We start from the raw sequence: 6,637 nt of genomic DNA, 5'->3' as shown, positions 1-6,637 counted from the left end.
GAGTAAATTTTCAAGTTTGCCCAGAAAACTGCAGGAGACTGAGTAACCAGGGGTGCGATATATGCTGAATGTCAGCATGTTATAATCCTTAAGTTCTATGCAGCAACTCTGAAATGTTCTCTCTTCATTTAAATTGTTGAAATTTCGCCTAATTTAGTATTTTACTGTTTCACTGAGCCAACATACCCATTGTCGCTACAGAAGCTAGCTGCTACTCCATAATTTGCAAGTTTGTTCAATAAATTTATATTTTCAATCCTACACCAATGTACACTTAAGCAAATAACCTTTACAGACCGTTTTGTTCTCTCTAGAAATATTTCCAAGCCGCGAAGTTTACTGACCAGATTACTTGATAAACCTCCAATATTTAAATGCATGATAAGATTATTATTTGCTATTGTACCTGTGATGCCATCAAAATCATCTATTCTAAAGTGAGCAGACACAAATTTTAGAATGTTACTTAGCTTACTGTTTCTTTCATCCCATTTTTTACGAAGAAATACTTAATACTGTGGTGAAACTTTTCTCTTGTTATAGAGATGAGTGGTTCCTATTGCTTCTTGTGCTGTTGTTTATTTTTTTGATGTTGTTGTTTCTTCTGTTGTTGTTGCTTCTTCCCTTGTTGCTTGTCCTTTGATGATAATGGCGCTGATTCTGGCAATGCTGATGCTGCTGCCACAGGTGACAGTAGGTCTGTTGTTGACACTGATGGTGGTGGTTCTGATGTTGATTGAGATGATGTTGCTGCTTCTGTAGTTCCTGCCACTTCTGGAGAGGATTGTTTTGGGTCAGTTGACCAAATAAGCATAGAAAGAAGGTGCATACAAACATTATTATGGGTTATTTAGTAAATCATATCAACTTTTGAACAGTTCTCAAATTCTTTCAGTAGTTTTCAGCCATTTTTGGGTATTATTTTTAAAGATATTAAGAGAGGCAACATGTGCCTATGCAGGTAATGTACTGAAAAGCTATGTTCCAACATATTCCTAACTGCCTTATATTTCATAACTCTAGTTGTAGGTATGTGTATTTTCAACATCTAATGAGTATTATGGGTATGAATGGACGGTCTAAGGTTGTAACTATTATGGTTTTCTTTTATGTGCAAAATGCAGCTGTATATAAAAAGAGATGGACTGCCATTACGTGTAATTCTTTGAAATAAAGCCTATATGATATGTTACTTTCATTAATCCCAGAGAGAATCCTGATGGCATTCTTCTACCAAATAAAAATTTTCCTGGCCCATGGAGAAGTACCCCATAGAAGATTGCCATAAAGAATGGCAATGAAAGGAGGCATAATAGGATTTAATCAGTAGTTTTCCAGAGACAGATATTGTAATTTTTTCAGTAGTGGATGACTTGTGAAACCTTTTGAGATAATAGTCTATGCAACTATCCCAAGTTCTACTTGTATCTAAGTATATGCCAAGGAGCTAGGTAGAAGTGGACTCAACATTAACACTGGACAAGTTGAAAGAAATATTTAGAGTCTTTTCGTAGTTAACAGATAACTCATTGGCTTCAAACCATGTATTGGATAACCTGACGTAATCTTTACTTTGCTCTTTAAGTTTGTTTGCCCACTTTCCTGAATTTATTAAAGTTATGCCACCTGCATAAAGCACACAATTGCGTGGAATCTTGCTGGGTAGGAAATTTATAAATAGTATAAACAGTAGTGGTCCAAGCACAGTTCTTTGGGGAAACCCCTAGTAACATTCACAAACTGTGACTTCTGATCATTGTAGCTCATGGTTTGTTTCCTGTTACTGAGAAGGGATTTAATGAGAGAGAGTTCCAGGTCCATAATGCTCTAATGACACAGTTTCTTCAGTAATATTCTGTGGTTTATAGAATCAAGTGCTTTGCTCAAATCCACTAGTGTGGATTCAGTAGATTATCTGAATTCAAAACACAGTTACATAATAGGAACAACATTTTCAACAGCGTTAAATAATGATAATTGGGACCTAAAACCATACTGGAACTTAGTCAATATATTTTTTATGACAAATGCATGCAAATTTGCTTTTATATACAATATTCAATTATTTTTGAGAAAACAGGTACCAGAGAAATTGGACGATAAGTGTTGGTACATATTTTATACCCTTTTAGAGCTCCACAACTCAATCAGTAAAAACGTAACCCTTATAGGATCACTTTGTTGTCGGTCTGACCATTGAAGATCGTTTTTTTTTTTTTCAGGAATACTTGGGTGTATCAAATTTAAATTTATGCAACAAGCTAAGGTCTATGGTCCATTGGCAGTGTTAAGAGATGAAGCTTCTAATTCAGTGACATCAAAGAGGTGGTCATTTATGTGACACATTTTTATACTCAAAACTCACTAATCAAAACCTCTAGGGTATTTCTCATTCATCTGGAATCACGAATTTTGCCAAGAAGAGAAGTTTCATGGTACAACTAAAGGAAAAAATACGAACATTGTTATATAGTTACACTAGATGAAAAAAAATGTCTTTTGTTATTCTGCTGTCTATTTGTTTGTCCATCTGTTAAAATTCCTTTTTCTCAGGAATGAGTAGACAAATCACTTTGAAATTTATGTCACCACTATAGTGCCTTAGCGGTGTAGTAAATGAAAGCTTCTAGGTCAATACAATCGAAAGATACGGCCATTTGTGTCACATATTTTGATACTCACTAACTCACTCACAAAAACCTTTAGGGTACTTCCTGTTGACCTAGAATGGTGAAGTTTGGCAATCAGCAAACTTTCATGCTGAAAGCAAAGAAACAATCCGAAAGTTGTTAACTTATAACTAAATCACACAAAAAAAATTTTGGCATGTGTTATCTGACAGTCCATCTGTTAAGACCGCTTTTTCTCAGGAACGGGTAGACATATCAAGTTGAAATTTATATCATGTATTGAGGACTACAGTCCCTTGGCGGTGTAAAAAAGTTAAGCTTGTAATCAGTGCAATCAGAAGATATGATCACTTATGTCACATATTTTGATACTTGCAAACTTACTCATTAGAACCAATGTAGGATTTTCTGTTGACCTAGAATCAAGAAATTTGGCAAGAAGTAAGGCTTTTAAGTACAAGTAAAGGAAACATCCGAAAATTGTTTATTTGTAACTATATGCCAAAAATATATCCTTTGTCATTTGTTTCCAACTTCAAACTTGAAATATTCTCGAAAATCTTGGAATTTCCGGGACCAATATCTTGCCAGTATCAATGACGGTAACAGTAAAAATCGTCCAGATTCTGGATTCCCAGGATCGATTAACTGTCTGTATAGATAATAAAGTTTGTATAGTACTGCCAGAGTGCAAGTCATACTCGTGCCTGGCCAATTTTTATGTAAATGATTGACTGGTGTCTTTTCACACATTCAGGAAAACCACCACTAGCAAAGATTCAGTTTGCAGAGAGGGGAGTTTTAACCACAAAACTGGAGAGGCCATAAATATCTTCCGCACTGGAGCCACTTTACTTTGCTACTGATTTAATTACATTACGTACTTCCCTTTCCTCCACTTGCAAGTTGGCACTGTATTTGCAAACTGCTTGATATAAGCAGAATGTGAATCAGGGTTCAGTGCAGGTTTCAAACTCTTCTTATGGGGAGACGTCGATTTACGATTTGTAGCACTGGCAGAAGGGAGGTTAAATTCATCAGGAGTGACATTAACATCGTTTGTAACCTCTACACAATGTCTACCGGTACCTAATTCTGCTTTAACGACCCTTCATACAGCCTTATATTTATTATTGGAGCTTCAAATTGGTTTGTGGAGTACGGATGTAGATACAGATGAATCACATTATTTTTGCTGTTCTTAAATTGAAACACCATGACATGATGACATGCCCAATATACTTGTAAAAGCGATTCTGCAGGCACATACAACATTACTACAATGTTTAATCCACGAGTGAAAAGAGAGAGAAACATAAAAATACAAAAAATCGTTCTCTGATAAACATTTCTTGTTGGTTTACAGAAGGTAAAAGTGGAACTAAAGAATGAGTCTTTAGGAGACTCAGTAATATAGTACATAGGTGTACGAGAAACATAACAGTTTGGTACATCACAATACAGTTCACTCAAGTTGTTAGCACCAAACACACTATAATAGTAGTTACCGGTATTCATTACACCAGTCATTGGGCCATAACAATAAAGTGAAACAAGAGCTTTTGCTTGTGGGAACAAAAAGAACAATGAAAGCTTTTGCTTTCCCTTTGAGCTCTTGCTTCGGTATTAGATGAACTGTAAGAATAAAGAGAAGCTCTGACTTCATTCTGGAAGCAATTGCTTGTAAAACTTGAAGGCTTGTCAGTAGCAGGCTCACGTTTGCAGAGTGCAGCAGATATGGCTCAAATAGAAGCACGTTTACGCCGCGAAAAATGCTACAGACCACGTCGATGTCCACCTGGAGAGCATTATAAAACTCTGCATCGTTTCAACGAAGAAAATGTTAAGTGGATTGCAAAGCATTTGCTGACAGAGACAGGCGAAAGAAGAGGTGGAGCACTATCGTCAGAACAGAAGATGGAGATTTTCCCTCCGTATGTAACTGATCCAGGCATCCAGTCTGGAATATTAGAAGAAATGGGAATTCATCAAACTACAGTGAGTAGTGTTGCTAAGAAGATAATGGAAAAAAGATGATTTGTGGATCACGTTTCTGTCATCAACACATGATATTGCTATGGCTAAAAATAAGTGGCTCCAAAAAGATAAATTTCCATGTGCTATTGGTGTAATTGACTGTACACATGTGCGAATTCCAAAACCTGTGAAATTTGGCGACGATTATATCAACAGAAAGGCTTTTGCCAGTATAATGTTCAGGCTACATGCAGTGTGAAGGAACAGCTCACTAGTGTTGAAGCTAGCTGGCCTGGGTCAGTACATGACAATCGAATATGAAGAAATTCAGGCGTCTGGGAAGTGCTGAGTGAATGTAAGAACACTGTTCTTTTGGGTGATGAAGGGTATGGCCTAGAGCCCTGGCTGATGACCCCCTTTCGTAATCCAACTGAGGACAGTCACAAGTCAGTCAATAACCTTTTAAAAAAAGAAAGAGTTGTGATAGAGCGTTGCTTTGGTCAGCTGAAGAGGCGGTTTCCTGTTTTGCAGTATATGTGTAGAGTTGCCTTACCAAATGTTCCAACAATAATAGCTTGCTACTTTATGCTGCATAATGTTGCGAAATATCTACTAGATGCAGATTTTGAAGACACAGCACAGGATTTACATGGAGATGGTGATAATGAGAAGGAGGATCCTTTAACTGAAGCGGATACTTTTCGGAGAGGATGTCAAAGAAGACAAGAAGTTGCAGCTCTAATACAAAATGCAGGATTTTGAATTTTTTATTTATGAAAAGATACAAAACTACTGATCGTCTACAACAAAAGGAATAACACAGTCGCCGGCCGGGTTGGCCGTGCGGTTCTAGGCGCTGCAGTCCGGAACCGCGGGACTGCTATGGTCGCAGGTTCGAATCCTGCCTTGGGCATGGATGTGTGTGATGTCTTAGGTTAGTTAGGTTTAAGTAGTTATAAGTTCTAGGGGACTGATGACCTAAGACGTGTAGTGCTCAGAGCCATATGAATCAAGCCAATAACACAGTCTGCAGAACGGTATATACATAAAAACTATTTTCATTTTTCTTCTGTTGCAAATTGTGTACATTACTCATCTTTATATTAAGAAAGTTCATTAACATAGCTTCTTTTTCCATTTGCAGTCGAGTGAGCTTCAGTTGCTCCACCAGCACCAGCCTGTGTAATTCTGTGGTACTGAGCATGTTCGTCTCGTGTGTTTCTGGCAATGATCCTTTCTTCAAGGGTGGTGGCCTGGCATATGGACTTGCGCTAGACGAAGAGGATGGTGGGCCAGCACGAGGTGTAACATGTGTTCCGAGAAACACATATGTATGCCAGAGATGTATACAACGGTAGAACTTAATGCGCGTTTGCATTTTTATGAAGATTTACTTTACAAAGATAACAGCGGAAACTTTCCTCCGCAAAGGGTTACGAAATGTTGGCGGCCCAAGTTAACTCTATCCATGGCACTTAGTGAAACTGAATAGCAAACATGGCTCTTACATATTATATTACTGCTAGCACCACTAATAATAGTAATAGTAGTAGTAGTAGTAGTAGTAGTACTTACGATACAGTAATAAGAACATTTCACTACTCTCGTGAAAAAAAAATTTCCGCTAGTATCTTTATAAGTAGCAGTAATTAATTTTGTTTGACTAACAAAAACTAGAACTGAATCTTATCAGATGACTTCGAGTGCTCTACTGGCGATAGTGTAGAGATGGACGGTGCAACGCCTAGTGTCACTGCTCCTGAAAGTTAACGATTTGAAAAAAAATCCTCATTTTAACATTTACAGACTGTGTGTAATATTTTTAACCGAACGAAAATAAATGTATATTAACATCACACGAGTTTATAGTTTATCTTACCTGGTATCTGGTTCATTGTAGGATTCCCATCTGCTTGTAGCCAGCTGTAAAACTTTTTCTCCCGAACATTTAAAACAATTGATTATTCCCCGTTCTGTTCTTATCCGTTTTCCTTTTTAGTCTCGCTTTCATGTTACTAACTTCCTTCAGC

This window comes from Schistocerca piceifrons, chromosome X, assembly GCF_021461385.2.
Source record: "Schistocerca piceifrons isolate TAMUIC-IGC-003096 chromosome X, iqSchPice1.1, whole genome shotgun sequence".
Lineage (NCBI taxonomy): Eukaryota > Metazoa > Arthropoda > Insecta > Orthoptera > Acrididae > Schistocerca > Schistocerca piceifrons.
This window is presented reverse-complemented; position numbering follows the sequence as displayed.